This window comes from Bos javanicus, chromosome 19, assembly GCF_032452875.1.
Source record: "Bos javanicus breed banteng chromosome 19, ARS-OSU_banteng_1.0, whole genome shotgun sequence".
Taxonomy (NCBI): Eukaryota; Metazoa; Chordata; class Mammalia; order Artiodactyla; family Bovidae; genus Bos; species Bos javanicus.
Window position 1 is genome coordinate 55,360,582 of NC_083886.1, and position 22,025 is coordinate 55,382,606.

The 22,025-nt window shown below is 55.9% G+C and overlaps 1 long non-coding RNA gene across 2 annotated transcripts; it reads left to right on the plus strand.

The window, feature by feature from the left end:
• Window positions 1-5,242: 5,242 nt before the first annotated feature.
• Window positions 5,243-14,378, plus strand: LOC133232804 (uncharacterized). Of its 2 annotated transcripts, XR_009731464.1 has the most exons (5): window positions 5,243-5,820; window positions 6,152-6,249; window positions 6,890-7,045; window positions 7,911-12,813; window positions 13,594-14,378. It is a non-coding gene; the product is annotated as an uncharacterized LOC133232804 (long non-coding RNA). The 2 variants fall into 2 exon arrangements; XR_009731463.1 differs by having other exon boundaries at window positions 7,911-14,378.
• Window positions 14,379-22,025: the final 7,647 nt, after the last annotated feature.

A 22,025-nucleotide genomic window follows, 5' to 3' on the forward strand; every position in this document is an offset into this window, starting at 1 on the left:
TGAAAAAGGAGAAGGGGAGAGAAGGGAGGGAACCAGATCTGACCCGCTGGAAACAGTCTGACATTTTCAGATGCTGGTGCCTAACAAAGAGGTGTTGCTGTGGCAACCAGGCCTGCAGGCTCTGGGCTGCCAATCTTGGCTGGACCCGGGGCCAGAGCCAGGAGATAAATCAGCACACGTGGGATAAATACCTCTGAAGAGCAAATAAATAAGCACATACTCACCTAGGGGCCTCTGAGCCCCAGGACCTCCTGGGACCACGGCAAAGTGGGGAGGTTGCTCACGGCCCCTCTCCTTCTCTCTCCTTACTTCCCCTCTGCTTTCATCCTTCTTTATTTCCTTCCATTTCCCCCTCTCTCTTCCACTCTATCCCTACCTCCTTCCCTCTCTCTTCCCCCACCTCCTTGCTTTGTTTCTCCATAAGTGTTCAACCTTTGCTCCTGCTCTGGCCTAGGAACCTCATCCCCATCTTCCTGGTGGCAGCTGGCAGATGACCCTCAGCTCGGATGATAGCAGAGGGATGTTTTGCAGTAGAGTGAGGCCCCCAGGGTGGGTGGTGGGCAGCACAGCCATGTTTTTTCTCTGGGCATTTCAGGCTGTAGTTATGGGGAAGAAGAAGGGGAGAGCTGGAAGAGAGCTTTGGGCCTCCTTCTTCTAAGGAATCTAGCTCCTCGGAGTTCCTCTGCCCAGCTTCCCAGCCCCTCCATCTGCACTTACTTCCCCTCCCCAGCAGAGCCATCCATCTCCCTGGGGTTGGCATTGCTTCCTCAAGCCTCTGGATGAAAACCCACGAGGTCTGATGGTGACATTGTCATCTCACTAACCCCCAGAGCCGTGATGTGCACTGTGGGACACACACGGTGGCTACCCACAGTCTGACCTGTCCTGAGACCCTGCTGCCTCGCCGCACCCGTCACCAGAATCCCAGCCTTCTCCTCCTCCAGCCCCGCTGGAGGAACCCATCTCTCTCCTCCTTGTCTCTCTCCAGGGGAGGCGGGGGTCGGGGAACTTCCGATGAACTCTGGCTGAGGTGATGGGAATCCCTGAAGCCAGGATGTTCTGTGGGAAAGAGCTAGAAGGGCGAGCTGAGCGGCAGTGGTCCTGGGGTCAGGGCCTGCAAGTCCAGAGGAGGGGCCCGTACCTTCCTGCCTCCAACCTCACAAACCTCCCGAGACTCCCATGATGGGAAGGGAGGCCACAGCTGGACCACATGTTTATCCAGCCTGGCCCGCCCAGGAGCGCGCCCCAATTCCCAGGCTGATGACGGGACTGGGAAGGTGTCAGGGTAATTGTCCTCCTCTGACATATGGGGAGGCTAACACTTGGCAAGAAGGATTGGAATGAGGGCTAAATAAAGGCCGTGGCCAGTAGGGACGTGTCCACAGCTGGGGGGCAGGGAGGACAGCTGTTACAGGCTGTGTTCTTGGGGGTTCAGACGGGAGGCTGAGGAGGGGCGACAGGGGACTGTGGAATGAGGGATCCATCTCCCTGGGTCTATCCCTGAGAAGGAAGCCCAGAATTGAGTCACAGGAATGCTACCATAAGGGCAGGGGCTGATGGGAACCTCCATCACTGCCAAGCAAGCTTGATACCAAGGATGAAAGGCAGCCTGGGCTTCCCAGCTGACGCCTGGAGCAACCAGGCCACACCTTCTAGAGGCCAAGCTTCAGGACAGAGGCCCAGGGCCAGGTCAGTGCTGCCCAGCCACCCAGGAAGCAGCGTGTGGGCTCAGTTCCTCCTCCTGTCCCAGCTCGCTGGGTGACCCCGGGCAGGTTACTTAACCTCTCTGGGCTTCGGTTGCCTTGTCTATAAAATGAAGATAATAGCTATGCTTCGCTCACATGTTGTGAAGATCAAAAGAGACAATGTGGGGACTTCCCTGCTAGTCCAGTGGCTAAGATTCAGCGGTCCCAGTGCAGGGGGCCTGGGCTCAACTCCTGGTCGGGGAACTAGATCCCTCATGCCGCAACCAAGACTGAGGCAGCCAAATAAATAAGTTTTGTTTTTTTTTTAAAGAGAGAGACATCACCTAAAACTACCACAACATTGTCAACAGGCTATACCCCAACACAAAATAAAAAGTTAAAAGTTTGGGGAAGAAAAAAAGAGAGAGAGGAAAGACAATGCGTAGGAAGCACACTTGTCAAACACTTACTGAGCACCTAACGTGTGCCAGCTCTGGTGCTGGGCTATAAGGAAAGAAGCAGGGCAGGGCATTGTGGGTATGTCCCACAGGCTGGTCCCCCTGGTCAGGGAAGGGATGTCGGCTGTGGCCCAAGAGGGGGGCACAGCCAAGAACAGGGACAGCAAACCATAGCCCACGGGCCAAATTCAACCTGCCGCCTGTTTTGGTTCAGCCCACAAACAAATGGTTTCTACATTTTTAAACCGTCAAAAAAACAAACCAAAAGAATATTATTTCAGAACATGTGAAAAGTATATGAAATTCAGATTTCAATGTCCATCAACAAAGTTTTATTAGAACACAGCCACAGGCATTGGTTTGTTAAATCTCTACGGCTGCTTTCAGGTTACAGGAGCAGAGAATCAAATAGGGACCCCTGGCCTTTTTCAGAAAAAAGTTTGCTGACCCCTGACCTCAAGAAAACATGTTCGCAGGCCAGGGGGTGAGAGAGAGTAAAACCTTCTGGACCCTGGGAGAAGCCCACTGCGGATGGGGTGGAGCTTGGTGAGGCTGCAGGTTGGCAGCGGTCGGAGGAGGAGAGAGGCTGCAGAGAGGAACTGCCCACTGCATCCCAACAAAGCTCGTCGGTGCCCACCCAGGAGAGGACAAGAGCTGAGGGCGGCTGGACGCCACCCTGCACAAGCCTGCTGGGGAGGGGGAGGAGAGGAAGGAGGAGGGACAGAGTTCCCTATTCCTACTACTAGGAAGCAAGGAGCTGGCCGTGCGAGGGCTTGGAAATCAGAACTCCCTCCTCCCTTCTGTGGAGCTTGACTATGCCTTCCTCTCCCAGGAAGCCAAGACTGGGGCTTGGGGCTCAGGGAGAGGGCGATAGGGAGGGTACTGGAAGCTGCTGTCCTGATTCCAGGGGGCCCCAGTGAGGCCCAGGGGGCTGTGCCCTCCACCTCTCTGCACTCCTGCTCAGTCACAGAGCAGAGAGAGGACCGTCCCGGGGGCCTGGGGTGGGCCCACATCAGGCTGGGGGTGCCGAGGCCACATGACCTTCAAATGCAGGCAGGAGGGAATCAATGTTCAAGGCGCCCCCCAGGAAGCTGGGACCATGGGGGACTCTCAGGGGACCCTGGGCATCTATGGAGCACACCATCTAGCCGGGGGGAGATGGTGCCCTCTCCTATCCCAACGTGACTGGGTGGGCTGCAAGACTGGGCTTGGGTGGGAAATGTGGTACAAGCCCATAAGCCTGGGGGGCGGCGGGCATGTCTCCTTTGCGTGCCAGTGGGAGGGCGGGGGCCAGCCCTTCACTGGAGTATGCAGGCGAGATGGAGTCCAGGGCTCTCTCCTCACCACACCTGCCTGTGGCCTGTTAGCCGCTCAGTCGTGTCCGACTCTTTGCGACCCCATGGACTGTAGCCCGCCAGGCTCCTCTGTCCGTGGGATCTTCCAGGCAGAATACTGACGTGGGTTGTGATTTCCCTCTCCTCCCTCACCCCACACAGACCTGCAAACAAGCTTCTTCAAGAAGCTGCCTTTGTGCATTTGTCTCCGAGTTCCCCCCCCAGAGGCGGGGCCCCTGGGCAGCTGCCTAAGGACGAGCCCCTCCAGAAGCACCCCTGGGAGTATTTGGGACCAGTTCGAGTGATTCTAGAAACCCCTGATCCTCAGTCATTTCTGGATTCCCCAAAGTCAGGGGCAGTCTCAGAGGCAGGGGTGGAGATGAGAGAAAGAAGTGCAGTGAGGAGGGGTCTCCACCCTCACCCTCTGGGCCCTTTAATGTCGCTGTTTGTGCTGGGCGTCCCCATTCCGGAGGACAGACATGGAAGGCACCCGCTGGGCTGGCCCAGGTAGGAGGTGGTGGAAAGTCAGGTACAGGCTGCAGGCGAGGGGGCTGGGCGGGGGTGAGTCGTGGGAGATGCAGGTCCATTCCTGCGACAGGGCTGCAGGAGAACCCATTCCTCCAGTTGGACCAGGGGAGAGCCGGCTGGAGGCGGGGATTCCTGCTGCCTCCCGGCCTGACTTCAGAGGCTCCCGCTCCTCCAGCTTTGGCACAACTCCAAGAAGTGGGAGCCTGCGACCTCAGCCCTCCTAGCTCCTCCACACCCCCCTGCCCTGCCCCCTGGGCTGCAGCCACCCCCTCCACCCTAGGATCCGAGAGGCCTCCATCCCCAGGGCGGTGGCTCCAGCCCTCTCCCCTGGGCCCACACCCAGTGGGTTCCATCAAGCAGGGGAGCCCCACCTCCTGCCATTCTTGGCCGGGGAACCAGGAACCCTCAAGCCCCTGGATGTTGCCTCACTCTTCACAGCATCTCCCAGCCAAGGTCCCCACCCATGGCCTTTCCCACTGTTCCCTCCCTCTCTCTGAACTTCCTAGAGCCCCTCCCCTGCCTGCCTGCAAGTCACCTGACTGGGCTGCTGGATTCCTCACCCAATTCTTTGGGCTCTGGAAATGCCTGCCCCCGCCAGAGACTGAGAGTCACTTGACAGCTCTAGAGTCATCCGAGCACTCCTAGCCCCCATCCAGTCCCAGCCACACACTCCAAGAACACACCCACACCCACACAGGTGCACACACATTGTGTACCTAATGCACACATGTGTGCACAGGAATGCACACGTGCCCACCTGTGCACATGCAATGCACAGCCACGAGGACAACAGGCACGCATATATGCTGCACACTTTCATGTATATGCCTGCACATGCACACACGTGCACACACGTAGTCTTGCACCATCCTGTTGGTCTCACCCATGCTCCTTCCTCCCAGGCTCCTGCAGTGCTCCTTGCATGTCGGATCCCCTCCAGGGGCCTGCACTTGTGACTTGGGGTCAACATTTGCCCCCCCAAGGCTCCTCCCAGAGTGCACCTGCCTCGCCCCTCAGGACAGTCACATTCTCCTGCTCCCAGGAACTGGCGTCTTAGGCTACAATTCATTTTTTTTTACAGCTGAGATTGGAAAAAAAAAAATCTATCTGCTGTCACTGTTCAATATTGGTGAATGATTGTGGGGAGGGAGAAATCCCTGCCCACAAGGCTCAGTTTCATTGGGAAAGGGACTTTCCTTGGAAGGAACCAAGGCGTCTTGTATCAGATTTGGGAAGGGAGACTGAATAGCTCTTTACTGTAATTTGAACAACTAAATTATTCATAGCATAGAGAGCGGCAGACAGAGACTGGATGGTGACCAGAGAGCCAGGAGACCCCAGCCCAGCCCGATGACCCGGGCCTGGGGCTGCCTCTCTGCTCCTGAGGGGCTAGTTAGTTAGAGGGGTCTGGGAAGACTTGGCCCCAAGGGTCCCGCACAGATTCCGTCTGGGAGGGAGGAGACTGAACTAAAGGGCCCTGGCCATGTGGGGAGCCACAGACCCCCTAGCCCTTCAGGGGCTTGTCTTAATGGAGGGAGCTCACCTGCTCCGGCCAGACGGACCCCAGGCCACAGGAGGTTGGCACTGTCCTGAGAGGCCTGCAGCCTGGAACCTTCCCTGCTTTCCCCAGGGGCTGAGGTTGGGGGTGGGGGCCTGCCAGAGTCCTGCCCAGAGCTGAGGCCTGGCCTCCTCCTCCCATAGGAGCCTGAGGATGGGGAGACACGGAACAGGTGGCCGTCAGCCCCTCCCTCAGATTCTAAACACAGCCCAGCTTCCCATCACCCCTGACGTGGGCAGCACCTGGAGGGACAGTGGGTAAGGACTGCTTCCCCTGGCTCTTCTGCCGACTTGGTCGTCCCTCCCCAGGCACTCCCTCGGCCCTCGGCCCTGGGCTCTGATGTCCCTGGGCCCTAATTGGGAGGGAGGCAGGGACAGAGAGCTCAGAATCAAGTCCTCAGGCAATCTGCTGGGGGCCCAGCTCTGGGTGTCCCAGCGGAGGGAGTGAAGGGAGGTGCCGGGGGAGGTGGAAGGATGGGGAGACTGGGAACATCCTCGAAGTTCTTCTAGCAGGAGTCTCCCTTCCCCACAAAGCTCAGGGACCGGGGAGGCTTTCTCTTTCTCGGCTTGTCTTCCCTCCCGCCCGCAGCACCCGGACTGGCAGGTGAGCCGTACATACGTACATACGGATGGAACGAATTGACGATGCAAACCCCGGGCCCGGGAAGGAGGGCCGGCGCTCAATGAGTGAGTGCGCATGCGTGAGGCCACAGCCTCGGCGGAGAGAGGCCGGGCAGTGGAGCAGGAGAGGAGAGTTGGGGGAGGAAAGTAAGGGGAAAGGAGAAAGACAAAGGGGAGCCTCGTAGGGGCAGAGAACGTGGGGAGGTGAAAGTCAGTGTCCCCAGAGCGGGCTCAGGGCGGGGCCGGAGGGGGTCAGGGGGAAGAGGGCCAGCCTTTTGGAAAGTGGAACCCTGGGGCCAGCACGTGCTGACTCACCCGCCTGCCTTCAATTTTCCCTGTTTCCTGGGGATTCTCATTTTATTTTCGGGAAAGCTGCCTGCTCCGTGACTAATTTGTTCTTAAACAAACCAAACCCAGGCGGTGGGGAGGTTGGGAGGGGCCTGAGTCACTCTCCGCCCAAGGGGACCACACCTCAGCTCTGGGCCTGGCTGCACCCCGCCACCCCAGCTCCTGGGGGCCCCTCAGGCCTGGCCTGAAGGTGACTCTGATGCTCCCCAATGGGGACACCCTGGGCTCCCAGGGATCCCAGGCTGCTGAATGAGCACCCTGATAGTCCATTGCCCAGAACAGTGCTGGGCACAGAGCCGAGACTCTGTGTTTGTTGACTGACTAACTGACTCTGATCCCTCCCTCTTCTCTTTCATAGACTCCTCCTTGAACTCTTCCTCTCCCTTGAAGCCCCTCAGTTTGGTGACACAGATTTTACTGTAATTAATAATAATGTCACCTTTCACCGTGAAAGTGAAAGTTGTGTCCGACTCTTTGGGACTCTACACAGTCCACGGAATTCTCCATAACTGGAGTGAGTAGCCGTTCCCTTCTCCAGGGGATCTTTCCAACCCAGGAATCGAACCCAGGTCTCCCGCTTTGCAGGCGGATTCTTTACCATCTGAGCCACCAGGGAAGCCCACCCTTCACCATACCCTAAGTTAAAAGTGTTAGTCGCTCAGTTATGTCCGACTCTTTTTGACCCCATGGGCTGTAGCCTGCCAAGCTCTTCTGTCTATGGAATTCTCCAGGCAAGAATACTGGAGTGGGTAGACATTCCCTTCTCCAGGAGATCATCTCAATCCAGGGATCTAACCCAGGTCTCCAGCATTGCAGGCAGATTCTTTACCATCTGAGCCACCAGGAAGCTAGACACACAATAAATTCATTCTGTCTGGATCTATATGACCTGCCTGGTCCCTTGGGAAGTGTTTCTAATTGCTGTACCATTCAGGGTGGCTCAGGGATACCCATGGCCTTTCTTGGTGGCTAAGACTGCAAAGAATCTGCCTGTAATGCAGGAGACTAGGGTTTGATCCCTGGGTCAGGAAGATCTCCTGGAGAAGGGAATGGTTACCCAATCACAGCAGAGCCAAATCAGGGGGCAGCCTGCACCCAGGTATTCTGCTAGGCAGCGGGAGATACTGTTCCCTCAAGTTTACAGAAGAGGACCCTGCGGCTCAGAGAGGCCAGAGGTCACTGAGCCAGAAAGCAGCAGATATGAATTTGAACCCAGACTTCAGGGCACCCCCAGTATACTAGCATGCCATTTGCTACCCTCTGCTGAAGTGGGATCCAGGGCCCCCAAAGACAGCTCACCCTTGGACCTGGAGGGGCAAGATGATACGGATCCCAGTGGGAAGATAAGGGTGACATCGGGGTGTTCTCTCCAACTTCAGGTCCAGCCCGGAGGCAGCCACTGAACTTAGGTCTCTGAAGCGGGGGTGGATGCAAGACAAGCCACTGACATATGGAAAGAAACAAAACCTTTCTATTTCTACTCTTTATCTCATCCTTTGAAAATTGCAACCTTTGTGGGTACATAATGTATAAACCTAGCAATACGATGCCTATGGTTTACAAGTAAATCAATCTACAAACTCTGGAACATTTCCTGGAGAAGAAACAGCCTGCCATCCCAGTGGTCTGCACCCAGGGACTCCCCCTTAGTAGGTGCCCAATAAATACTCTGTGCTTGAAAGGGTGCCCAGGGGTTCTGGTTGGAAAGCAGCTGGGAGGGGGGGCTCTCTTCCTGCAGGGAAGACGCACCCCAAGCCCTCCAGGGGCCCAGGCTGACCAGCAACCTCGGGGGGCGTGACGGCGGCCGGCCCCGCCCCCTCCCGGCGCGGCACCACCTCCCTCGGGGTGGCCGGGAGGTTACCGGGAAGGGAGGCGGGCTCGCAGCTCAGCTGCTGACATCTCGCCCCACGGCTTCCCCGGCGGGTCCCCGCCCGCGGCAGCGCGCCAGCTCCCTCCCGCCTCCCACCCGCCCCGCGGCGCGCCGGATCCCCCGAGGCCGACCAGCGCCCAGGGCGGCCCTGCGGGGGCGGCTGCCCGCGGGCGCCGCGGTGCCCAGCCCGGCCCTCGGGCGAGGCGGCCCGGGGCTGCAGCCACCGAGCGGCTCCTCGCCCGGGAGCACGTTTCCAGGAAGCGCTCGAGGAGCCGGCCCGAGTTCCCGACAGCCGGCCGGGCGCGGGCGCGCAGAGAGGCTGAGTCTACACCAGCGATCAATGCACGCCCGCCTCTAATCCCCTAGAGGCCGAGGCCGCCCTCGTCGTGCGAGTGCCCTGGCTCGTTTCGGGGGTGGTTGCCTTACTCCTTCCTGGTGGGCACGTCGCTTCGCCTCCTGGCCTGTGTGTAAAACCAGAGGGCCGGTCAGCCCCACCCCAGAGCCCGCCCTGTGAGCACCAGCGGTGCAGGGACCCAGGACCCTGAATATGGACCCCTCAGAAATCACTGCTTTTACTGCTACACAGCGGATCCTAGTGGAGGCCTTACGGGCCAGGCCCACTGACCTGCAGTTGAACCAGCCAGCTCTTCCCCCTTAACTAGAACTATTCTTAACAAGAACTACCTCCTCCTGGCTTTTTTTTTTTTAAGGGGTTCCAGGGACGGGGGAGCCTGGTGGGCTGCCGTCTATGGGGTCGCACAGAGTCGGACACGACTGAAGCGACTTAGCAGCAGCAGCAGCAGCAGCAGCAGTGATCAGCAAATATTCCCTTGGAAAAAACTCCTAAAAGAAGGCAAGCAGGGTCTTGCTCTAGTCAAGGAGTGGGGGGCCTCGGATTTGTCTTCCTAGTGTGGAGGATAGCTGTTTAGTGTGGGGCTGAAGCCTGGGGCTGCCTCGCCCGCCCTGGGGGTGCAGGGAGAGGTGGCCTGGGTGCCCTTGGATGAGCTCAGGGAAGTGCCTGAGAGGGGCTTCAGCTCAGCTTACCGGGTCTCCCCCGCCTTGATTTGGGAGGCTGGTGAGGAGAGAGAGGGAAGGAGGGAGAGGAGAAGGATGGGGTGGAAGACCTTTGGGGAGGTACAGGCATGGCCCCCACCCTGGTGGGGAGGTCTGACAGGGGGACAGAGGGAGGGGGCCTGCAGGGCCTTTCCCCTCCCTGGGCCTGACTTTGGGACCTAAAGCATGAAGGGGGCAGGCTCCTGCTCTTACTAGACCACCTGTGTGAGCCCCTGGTTTCCACTGCTTTCCCAGAAGACGAAAAGGGGGTTTCTAATGGGGCCAGGTAGCGCGGTCAGAGTAGGAACTCTAAGGCTGTTCAGCCCTGCACAGGGTTCCCTGCCTTCCCCCTCCCCCCTCCCCTGCCCAGGTCACTGGCTCTCTGCTCACCTGGATGGGGAAAGAGGTTTAGATCTGGGAGGAAATTTGGATCTGAGCCCCCACCCCCAGACACCACCAGGTTCAAAGTCCTACTTCACAGGGATGGCAGTGTGGAGGGGAGACCCCAGGGAGGTTTGGGGGTGGGGTTGGGATGAAACAGTAAGAAGTGCTGCTGTGGACTTGGAATTCACCTCCGGGTGTCTGGAAATGGCAGACTGAGAACCCGAGTCCCTTGATTTTAGTTGCAGGCAGAGTTCCTTTGAAGGGGACCCAGGTCTCAGGCCAGGCATGTGTGTGGGCTTTTCAAGGTACTGTCCTGCTCCAAGGTCCAAGCAGGGTTACCATCCTGCCCTAAGCCTTTGTGTCTTCTTCATCCTGCCCGGACTGCATCCACTCATGCATTCATTCAGATTCACTCATGCATTCACGCATTCATTCATGCATCTCTTCATTCTCCCATCCATTCATGCATTCATTTAGTCTCTCATCCCACCTTTGATGAGCACCCCTGGTGGGTCAGACACATCTGAGTCTGAAGATGTGAAGATGGAAGGGGGGGCTCCCCTTGCAAGCCTGGGCAGCCATGAGCACAGGGGAGTAGCCCTGAAGCTCAGCTTTGGCACCAAAAATAAATTCCTTTAATGGAAATTTGTATTACTGTAGATTCACAGGCAGTTGTAAGAAATACCAGAAAGGTCTCTCTGCTCAGTTCCCCCAGTGGTGTCACTTTTCAAAGCTACTTGCAATAGCATACCCAGCACAATGGCTTCATGCAGTCTGTCTACTTTATTCTGATTTCCCCAGATTTATTTGCATTCATTTGGGTGTAGGTCTGGTTGAGATAATCCTATCATCTGTGTCTGTCGCTAGTTGAGATGCTGACAAAAGTCACCAATGCAAGGACCCCATGCATGACTCTGTATAATCACACCCACCTCACCCCAGCATCCTCTGGCACCCTGGCCAGATGTGAAATTTGAGCAGCAAGTAGGAGGCAGTTATTCTCACCCTCCCCTCCCCTAGCACTTGCCGGCTGTTTGGTGCCTTGACCTCCCCTCAAGGGCATCTGTCATCCCAGGCTTGGCCAGAACCTGGTAGGCAGTGTCTGTGGGAGGAGGAGGCCTTACACAAATCAACTATCTGGAAGACAGGCCATCCACTGCCTTTGTCTGCCCAGCACCCCTTCCCCTTCTTCCCGTAACAGACCTCCAATATGCGCTCCTCCACCATTCTTGGTCTTTGTGGCTCATTGATGGGGCTGACCTCCCCTACCCCCTATAGGGGAGCATGACCCAGGATGGTGCCATCAGAACATGCCCACATGTGCTGGTCCCAGCTTGGGGACAAGACCCAAGCAGCTCTGTGGCTAGACAGCCTGGTCTTTGCCCAGGTCTGCTGCAGCCATTTTTAGCCACCTCTAGGGAGAGCCTGCCTGGCTCTCTGGTGGCTGAAATCAGCAGAACTGAGAGAGGGAGAGAGACAGGGTCTAGGTGACACCAGTGGGAATCTGAATTCAGTGCTTGAGTCCAGTGGTGCCTGAAGCCCAGCTCTCATCCTGTGCGTTTTTGTCAAGTGAGCCAGTAACATAACCCCTTTCTGACTGCTTAAGCCAGTGCAAGTTGACTTCGCACAGTCCCATTAGGCATTAGTTAAATGACCTTGGGCATTTTGCATATATTCTGAGCCTCAGAAGATAGTCAAGGACAATAATACCTGCTCATATGGTTGTTGTGATATTTATATAAGACAATGACTTCAGTTACCTAAGTAGGCACATAGTAAGCTCAGTTGTTAGACTTGAGTTATTATTCTATAGGAGTTGGGTCAGAGCTGCTTTAATCAAAAGGCTACATATGATACAAATGAACTGTACTATCTTACCAGGGAGCAAAGCCTCATTATTGAGGAACCAGCCTTAGCTGGACTGAGATCAGAACCGCAGTGTCAGGAGGCAGAGACCGTCTCCCTCTCTGGAGCCAGCAAGACTCTGGCGTGAGAAAACCCACCATAGCGTCTGTGGACAAACCCTAAGGCGACCCCAGAGCATCGCACTTGTGTATAATCTCCTCTTTGTGAGCATGAGCAGAACCGTGGACTAGCTTCCCACCCAGAGAATATGGCAAAGCGGATGGGCTCTCACCCCCACGATTACTGTATGTTATGGGCTCTCATCCCCACGATTACTGTATGTTATGTAAGACACCATCTCACAGCTCGGAGTGAGCACCACAGTCCCTCTTCCCATGAGCTTCTTCGTGGGGTAGTTTGAGCATCCTCATGGAATGGTGACTGGCTTCCCCAATAGCAAGTGAGCCAAAAGACGGTGATGGAAGAGGCAACACTTGAGGACCCTGCGCTGGAAATTACACCCTGCTACTTTGTTGTATTCTGTTGGAAACAGAGTCGGTGTGGGAGGGGCTGCTGAGGGTGTGAATACCATGAGCCTGGATCCCTGGGGCCATCTTGGAGACAGGCCACCAGATGAGGGATTTAGCTGTGGGAACAGGGGCTGGTGGGAGCTTGGAGAGGGCTAGGGAAGTAAGCCTGGGGCACTTGAGAAGCTAGAACATACCCTGAGGCCCTAAAGTGGGACACCAGGGGATAAGCTGGGTGAAGGGAATCACAGCTCCCAGTCCTGCTTCTTCAGGCAGGGATGTGGACCCCTCTCCCGGGAAACTGGAGCCCTGTAGAAAGAGCAAGGGGAGGGGCACCCCATCTAGGCCACCTCTTTGCTACGTGGTCCTGGGTGGTAACTCTTTGCTCTGAGCTTTTGTCTCACCGCTCTCCATATAGATCCACTTATCTGCCCCCTCCCTCAACATGGAGATGAGGGAACTGGGGATGGGGAGGTGGGTGGGGTAACATCTACTGTTTGGCCCTCTACAGCCTTCTCCCATTTATACCCTGAAAGACTCTCAGGCTGGGTGTCCTCCAACCACAGGATCCAGAGGAGGAAACCGAGGCTCAGAGGTCCCGAGGTGAGTAGGGTGGAGACTGGGGAAGAAGACTCCTGCAGCCAGGGCCCCCCTCCCTGGGCCAAGCGGGGGGCCAGGGAAGGAAATGTTCTGGGGCGGAGGCTGGGAAGAGGGTTGGAAGTCCTGTGAGACCCAGGTTCTGATGCCGCAGGCCTCTGGCTGCCAGCCTTCCCCCCATTGATCCGGGGAGTTCAGGCTCACATCTCTGGCTGCACAGGCTTCCTGGAGCCATGCTGCTGTCTCCTTTGGGGCTGGCCCAACCTGGCTGCCGCAGGGAGGCCACCGTTGGAAGGAGGAGGGTGGTAGGCACCCCTAGAGCCAGCTGGATATTCAGATCTCCTCTGCCCACTAGAAGGCCCTGGACTCAAGGCCCTGGAAAAGGTCTGCTGACTTCAAGGAGGGGGTCCAGCAGGAGTGCTGAGGCCAGATTTGCACAGAGAGGAGAAGCCTGTGGACCTGAAGTCCCAGATGGAAGAACAGGATACTCTCCCAGTCACATAGGTCAGGTAGAATCCCCAGGAGAGAATTCCTGAAGGCTGGCTGAGAGGAATGATACAGGAGGGGGCGCAGAAGTGAGGACAAGCTGGGAAATCCCCCTACAGGGCCTGGGAGGTTGCTCCTGCCATGTCCTCTGGGCTCAGTGCCCAGGCTGAGTCCCTTCTGCACGGAGCCCTACCAGGTGCCACCAGAGCATCTTCACCACGGTCCCGTGGGTGGGCTTATTCCCACTCCCCATGGACCAGCATTGAGAGGTGGAGTCGCCCACTTCCCCACTCCCCGCAGAGTTGCAGATCCAGAATCTAACATGAAGGCTGACCTCTGGGAGGACCGTGCTTACTGCTTCCCGTGTACGACTTCATCAAACATGAGAACCAGGAAACTGGGAGATGGCGAAGGACAGGGAGCCTGGTGTGCTGCAGTTCATGGGGTTGCAAAGAGTCAGACACAACTTAGCCACTGAACAACAACAACAACAACAGATCCCATGTCATAGACGAAAGGTCCAGAGGCGTCCAGTCATGTGCCCAGGTCCCACCGCACCTTGGTGCCAGGATCAACAACCAGACATCTCAGCCAAAAGGTGGGAGCAACCCAAGTGACCGTAGATGGTTGAATGGATAAACAAAACATGATCTATCCATACAAGAGACTCTTAATCCAGGGGAGACTCTTAAAGAGGAAGGAAGTTCTGACACGCATGACGATAAGGCTAACCTTGAAGACATTATGATCAGTCACAAAAGGACACAAGCCAGTCACAAAAGGACAAATATTGCAGGATTGCACTTCATAGAGGGTATTCAGAATAGTCAAATCCACGGGGACAGAAAGGAGCGTGGAGGTTGCCAGGACAGAAAGGGCTGGTGGGGAGGGAGAATGCGCAGTTAGTGTGGGTGGGGGGAGTTCCAGCGGGGCGTGTTGAAGGGTTCTGGAGATGAATGGGGGTGCGGGTTGCCCAACGACATGAATGATGCCACTGTACACGTAAAAACGGTTAAAAGGAAAATTTTATGTTCTGTACATTTTACCACAATAAAAAAAATATTAAATAAAACCCAAAAAACCCAGGCAGTGACCTCGGCATCCAAGGTGCAACCACCAGACTGCACAAAACCGGCGGTGGGGTCCAAACCTTTGCTTCTCCCCATCCTCACATCCCAGGGCAGGAGGTGGGTAGGGGGACAAGGTTGCCAACAAACTGGAACACAGGATCCCAGAAGCCAGGAGCCCTGAAGACGTTCTGGAACAAGCCTCAAGGGCAGCGGCTCCTCGGGCCGATTGGATAGCGCACTGGGCAGTCAGGCCCAAACCGTCCCTCCCCTCCACGGATGCAGATCCAGAATCTAACGTGAAGGCTGACCTCTGGGGAGACCCCGCACATTGAGCCCCTCAGATCACCCCGACAGAGAAGACGGGGCATGCCCATGCCCTTCACACTCACCTACACACCCTGGGATACCTCAGGCAGACACAGACCTGCGATCCCTGGTTTCAAGGCAGTGCGCGCACACAGGTGCCCTCCCCCAGGTCCCTGGAGCTTCCAGAACTGCACAACAGAAAGGGGGTCCATCCCCCTCAACTCCCCTCCCATCCCCCTTGCCCACCTCAACCACTGCCCCAAATAAGAGCTCAAGTGACCCCACACACAGGCGCCATGGCACCAGGCTCTAGGCAGGCCAGGGCCAAGACCTATACAGAGACTGCCTGGAAATAGGAGGGCAAAGAATGCAGTGGGCAGCTTGGCAGAGAGACAGACAAAGCTGCCGGGCTTCCAGGAACATGCTGGCCCTGCCCTGACCTCGCCCACCGGCCCAGGGACTCAGCCAATGGATGCTCGGTCCTGGGCTCCAGCCCCCCGGCCGCGCCCAGCCCAGCACAGCTGCTCCAGGCCCTCCTGGTCACCACCCCCTGCCCCCCAGTGACAACAGGACGGGAACTGGATCCCTGTCCTTTCAGGGTTCCAGCCGTGCCGGGAAGGGGGTATCTTTAGCTTCCCTTCCTGGAAGCCCACTGGCTCCCGTCCCACCGTGGCCGGCCTCAGAGTCCAGGCCACCTCCCCCTCTAGCACCAATTCTCTAGAAGAGGAGCGGCCACCCCAGAAAGCTCTGCTGGGCTGGCTTGTCCCCCATTTGCCCCAGGACCCCATACCCAGCCTGACCCCTGTCCACGCCAGCCCTTCTCAAGCCCCAGCTTGAAGCTGCTCATTCAGGGGAAGTGACTTAAACATGCCCTGCCCCCGGTCTAATGCGAGGACCTTAAACAGCATCCAGGTGAGAGGAGAAGAGAGCAGCCTGGGGTCACTACAAACCAGGGCTGGACAAGGCCCCGGACCGTTCCCAGCAACAGCAGTGCGTTTTCCTGGCAGTACGGTCTGAATCACGACCTGAAAGATGTATCCATGAAGTGACCTGTGCACCTCCTGGTGTGGGGCAGGGCGAAGTCGGGCGCGGCTTCGGGGAAAGTGGGAGTCCAGACAACAAAGGATAGGGAGGGGCACATTCTCAAGGGCCATGGGGCTGCAGGGGGCAGCCAGAGGAGAAAGGCTGGAGTCTCCAGAGGGGAGAAACAGCACCCACCTGTGGAGCTTCTCGCAGGAAGAGGGCTGGGCAGACAGGTGATAAGGAGCTGAGTCAGCCACCGGGCGGAGAGGACTGGCCGGATCTCAAGCTACAGGGTGGCCCTGGGGCCTTGAAACTGGCTGAGGGTGCAGTGAGCCCCTGGTCCAGGAATGAAACTGGGCAGGTCAGGCCTGGCCTCACTTCCCAGCCCCGAGAAGTCACTCCACCTTGGATTCCTGGATTGTTCAACCAAGACCACGGTCCACTCTCTTGCGCTGGGACTGGGGTGGAGGGAATATTGAGAAAGTCATTCTGTCTGTGCCCCCTCCCAGGGGCTTGTAGTGCGTGGGGGAAGGGAAGGCACAGGGGGCAGGTAAGAAGAGAAACAGCGAGCACCCGGTTAGCTGCAATGTGGGAGGGAGCAAGCAATATCAGAAAAAAGAAGTAAGTAAAATGCCTCCGAAGGCGAGCAAGTTTGCAGCTGGCTGCGGAAAAGCTCAGGAAGCCTTCAGGGAGGAGGGGGCACGAGAAAGGAGACCTGACAGGGTGAACGCAGAGTGATGGATGGCAGACAGGGTCACAGGGTCAGGGGGCACAGTGCATGAACAGCATTAAGGGATGCAAGGTGTGCAACGCTCATGCCTGTGATTTCAGCCACCAGTAACAAAAGAGAGACTTGAGTCATAAAGACCATCACTGGGTTTTTGTTTCTTTAAAATTATTTTTATTTTATACAATTTTAAAGGTTACACTACATTTACAGGTATTACAAAACATTGGCTATATTCCCTTTGTGTATAATACATTCTTGTAGCCTCTCTTACAATAACCATTGTTTATATAACAAAAAAGTCCAGAGGTTATGGGTTCCAGAGCTGGTTAACAACTCAAAGATATTGGCAAGGGCTAAGTTCCTTCTGTCCTTCCATGCCACCAGTTTAAAGCGACCAATCGTCCTGTTGCCCAAGACTTTCCTAGTTTTAGTGCTGAAAGTCTTGCATCCTGAGAATGCAAATCCAGACTCTCAGTTACTCTGGTATTGAAGATGTTGCTCCTCATGGGCACAATATAGTTGCCACAGCACCAAGCATCACACCCTCATGAAATGACAGTGTACTGAGCAAGAAGAAATGGGGTGCAAGCAAAACATATTCTCCTTGAACTTCTCAGAATCCTACAGAGACACTCCCCTTACATTTCATTGGCAGGCCCGAGTGTCATGGTCACCCTGGACTGATCACTGGTATGACTGGCTAAGCCCATCACTGTTCATCTCTGGGGCCAGGACTCTATTAATGAGGAGAAAGGTGGTCTGGCTGCTTGGTGGCACCCAATATCGTAAGGCCAGGATGGACAAGCCGCAGTGGGGGACTCAGCCTGCTTCGAGTCCCAGCTTTGCCCTGTCATGGCAGGTCACCTGTGCTTGGCGAGTTTCACACTCCTCACCTGAGACTGGGGGAAACTAAGAGTCGTGTCCTTGCAGTCTCGGGAAGAAATGAAAACATGAAGAAGAGTACTGAGCGCAGTGTCTGGCAAACAGGAAACAGGATAGAGCTGGTGTCCGTGTAGACTAGCCACGCTCACCATTTTCAGTTCAGTTCCCCAGACGGCAGATGCTGCGCGGCACAGACCCCCTGCTCTGGGGCCTCAGTTTCCCCAACAGAGGAGAGTGTGCTGGATGGTGGGGGAGGGAGGGTCTTCAAGGGGAGCCTCGAATCTGCTCCACTGAATCTGGTTCTTTCTGCACAACTCTTTTCTTTTATGTAGGATTATTTCTTGGAGGTGTTTTCCCAGAAGTGCAAATACTGACTCCAAGAGAATGGACTTTGAAATGATGCTTTATTTTAAATTATGTATGTAATAGATCATCCTTGTAGAAAGTCAGAAAATACAGAGAAGCAGAAAAACAAATATTAAAAACTTCCTGGTTGACTTTCTGTTTTTGGAAAAAAGTAAATCATTTAGAAACGCAGGCCTATTTGGGGAAAGAAACGACTTGTACCTCACCCCAGTCCTGATGGAGGCCTCCAACCTGGCTAACCAGGGAGCCAGGGAGTCACCTTCTCGGGCTGGAGGAGAGAAGTTAGAGTGCTGTGGCCACAGTGGACTCAAGAAAGTGGCCAGAGAAGGGGAGGGAGCAGGGTGTGAGAGACACGGGCTGGGCCCCTACCCCCTGGGCAAAGCAGGGGCGAGGGAAGGCTCAGGGTTTCACTGGGGCTGAGAAAGCACGTCCCGTGCTTACAGAGGGACTGGATGGTGGAGCAGAGCCATAGGGGTCTGGAAAAGCAGGATGATAGCAGAAGAAATGGAGTGTTTTGAGGGACTGTCCTGGTGGCCCAGTGGTTAAGGTGACGTCCACTGCAAAGGGCATGGGTTCTATCCCTGGTGGAGGAAGATCCTGTACACCGCACTAAATAAATAAAATGGTTAGTTAAAAAAAAAAGATGGAGGTGGGGAGACAACACTGAGGCTGGAGCCCAGGGAGGGAGGGGAGAGAAGAGGCCAAATCCCACAGGGCCAGGGGAGCCCTGGGAAGGAGCTTGGGTTGTCTCCCGTGGGTAACCTGTTGACTCTGAAGCCAAATAACAGAATAACCAAGTGCACGATCAGATCTGTGTTTTAGGAAGACCTCCCTTCCTGTCCTCGGGAGCAAACCCCAAGGGGACTGAGGAAGGAGGACCTGTGGGGGACCATGCTGGTTCTGCCACCGAGAGGCAGAGGGACCAGGACCAGGGTGCGTGAGGAGGGGCTGACCTCTGGGTCCACCCAGAAGGCAGAGCTGGAGTCACTGCCGGGACGGAACATGGGATGCAAGAGGAAGATGGGGATGGGGTGGGGGTGTCAAGGACAAAGGCACTGTCGGGGACCTAATAACTGACACCATGGAGTTGCCTGGAAGACAGTGGGAGGGGGCGAGAAGGGGAGTGTGGTTAGAACAGTGGTACCCAGCTTTCTCTGAAGGGCAGCCCTCTAACCCTCTTTGTAGAAACTTCATAGAAATTCTGGGATTGTTATCGTCTCTCGCTCAGCGAGTGTGTGTCCATCTGGAATGAACCCAGAAGAGGAGGTAGGGGTCCAGGCTCAGGCCTGAGCACGTCCCCAGCTCCTCTCTTGCAAGCACCTGAGGTAAACCTGGCTGGGCTTTCTGTATGCCCCTTCCTGAGCAGTTCCCTTGCCAGCTCACTCCCTGTGACTATTTCACCCCAGCAGGGACCTTCTCTGTCTCCTCACACCTCCCTACCCTCTTCATTCACAAATGAACCTAAAACTGAATCTATCCCTGTGGCCAGCCAGCCTCCAGCCAGGCCACCTTGCGCCATGAGCGGGACGCTCCCCAGCGCAGGTCCTCTCTCAGGCCCGGATGTCCCTTCTCCCTTCTCATGGTCACCTCCCCAGTAGTCTTCCTGCTATCTCTCCCACAACCCTTCACTGCCACCCACCTCCAGACCAGACACGCTGGGCCACCTCCTGTCTTTTAATCCCTCTTGTACCCTTCACTGCTCCTTCCTGTGTCTGCACTCCGATCCCTACGCACCGCCTCAAGCCCAGCAACGAAATATCCCGAAATCAGCATCTGTGTTCCCCCCACCCCCAGCATCTCTTTGGTCCACTCAGGCTGGCTCGTGTCCTCACTGCACTTGTCAAGGTGGCCAAAGAGCCACCCCTTCATCCCATCCTGGTCTGCACCAGCATTTGACTCCGCTGGTCCCGCCCTCCCCTCAGACCCACACCCGCTCCCAGGGCTTTTCCCTTCCACATCAAGCAATTCTCTGTGACCTCAGCTGGCTGTCCTACAATTTAACTCAATTCTGATACTGTCTGCCTGGAGATCTCACAGGTTAAGGGCTCAGTCCTATGAGACTGTCCCCCAGTTCAGATACCAATCATAAGCAGTAGGTCCCCTGGGGTCACCCACAACTTCTGTTTCCATGACCTCCTCCCCCTTGGATTCAGTTATTCATCAGAACAGCTAACAGAAGTCAGGGAAACACTGACATTTACCAGTTTATTATACAGCGGATGGATGGATGTGCTAGTTGCTCAGTTGTGTCTGACTTTTGCGACCCCATGGACTGCAGCCCACCAGACTCCTCAGTCCGTGGGATTCTCCAGGCAAGAATACTGGAGTGGGTTGCCATTTCCTTATCCAATGCATGAAAGTGAAAAGTGAAAGTGAAGTTACTCAGTCATGTCCGACTCTTCACGACCCCATGGACTGCAGCCCACCAGACTCCTCTGTCCATGGGATTCTCCAGGCAAGAATACTGGAGTGGGTTGCCATTTCCTTCTCCAGTGGATCTTCCCAACCCAGGGATCGAACCCAGGTCTCCCGCATGGCAGGCAGATTCTTTGCCATCTGAGCTGCCAGGGAAGAAAAGGACATGAAAGGACACAGATGGACAGCAAACGGAGAGACACACACGGCGTGCGGTCTGGGAGGGTCGCCAGGACAGGAGCTTCCATCACCCCTGGGGTGGTCACGGCCTAGAAACTCTCCAGACCCTGCACTTCGGGGATTCTTCTGGAGGCTCCCTCACGCAGCCATGACGGGTCATTAACTCCATTCCCAGCCCCTCTTCCCTTCCCGGAGGGTGGAGGATGGGCCACACATTCCTGGTTCCCAGCGGCTGGTCTTTCTGGTGACCGGTCCCCAGACAGAGTCGCCTGGGTGACTATCGCCCAGGAAATTCCAAAGGCTTTAGGAGCTCTGCGTCAGGAACCGGGGTCAAAGACCAAATATTAGAACAAAAGATAATCTGAGTGCTCTTATCACTTAGGAAATTACAAGGGTTTTAGGCACTCTGTGCCAAGAACTGGGGTTAAAGACCACCACATATGATAACACATAATATATAGTACTACTAATAAATACATATATATATATTTCTATTACTTTACACCATTCACCCTTCACCATTTCTTTTTTTTCCCTTTTTTATGGCTGCACCTTGTTGCTTGTGGCAGCTTAGTTCCCTGACCAGGGATTGAACCTGGGCCCTTGGTGGTAAAAGGGCCAAGTCCTAACCACTGGACAGCCAGGGCATTCCCATCCCCACCCCCCCATTTCAAACACCGTTAAAGTGAAGACAGACACAGAGAGCAGCATTCTGTTATAAACGGTACAAAGTACAACGCATGGGAGGCACCCCCACTCCAGTGCTCCCCGGGGTTTCCCACGAACTCAGCCCAGGGCCAGCATCACCATCCAGGCAGCTGACCCCTAAGATTGTGTGTTTGGGCATTGGCATGGCAACCCAGCCAGTACCCATGACTGGCCTGATTTCTGGGATATTCTCCCCATTTAAGGAGTGAGGTCCCGTCCTGTGGTCACACGCAGGGGACGTCAGCCAGGGCCCAGGCTGATGGCCGAGATTGGCACACACTTGGTCACTTGGTGCCGATGTGTCCCCGGAACCCAGCAGGACGGGGTCCAGTGTCCACCGTTCCCACGTTCCCAGCCGTGCCTCGTCCATGAACAGCCATGGCTCCAGGTTCCCCCCCAGCCCCAGGGGAGTCCTGTTTGTAGTTAACACTCCGTCTGCCTCCTGGACCAATGATGGTCCCTCAGTGACCGCTTGAAGGCCTCCATCCCTTGGAGCACCCAGGAACCTCTCATGCGCTCTGAAACACATCACTACCTGTGTCCGTCTCACCCCTATAAGGTTGCCCTGAGGTCCAGGTTAGGATCAATAGGACAAGCCTGTGTGGACTTAAAGGCCCTGTGGCAGAGGGACTCTGGAGAGATGTGGCCTGAAGCAAGAGCTTCCAGCGTGCGCTTCCAGACAGAGACAGCAGAGAATTCTTGGTGCGGGTTGGGGCATGTTGGGACTTGGTGCACATTGAGTTGGGAAATAACTGACCCAAGACCAGGGGTAGAAAGGTCAGAAAAGCAAAATGGCAGATCTGGGGTCAATATTAGTACTCTCTTGAGTCAGAATGTTCCAGAAATCAAGAGGGCTGCCTCCCCCAGCAACAGGCTCCCCGTGGACGGACACTCAAGGAGAGACTGGCTCCTCCTGGGAATACGGAGCCTGCTAGGATGCTTTGGACTGCAGGGACATGAAAAACCAAGTCCTCCTAGCTTAAACCTCGAGGGGCAGTGATCCACAGTCCTGGGAAGCCTCCTCCACCAGAGGGGCGGCCCTGAGAGGTGCC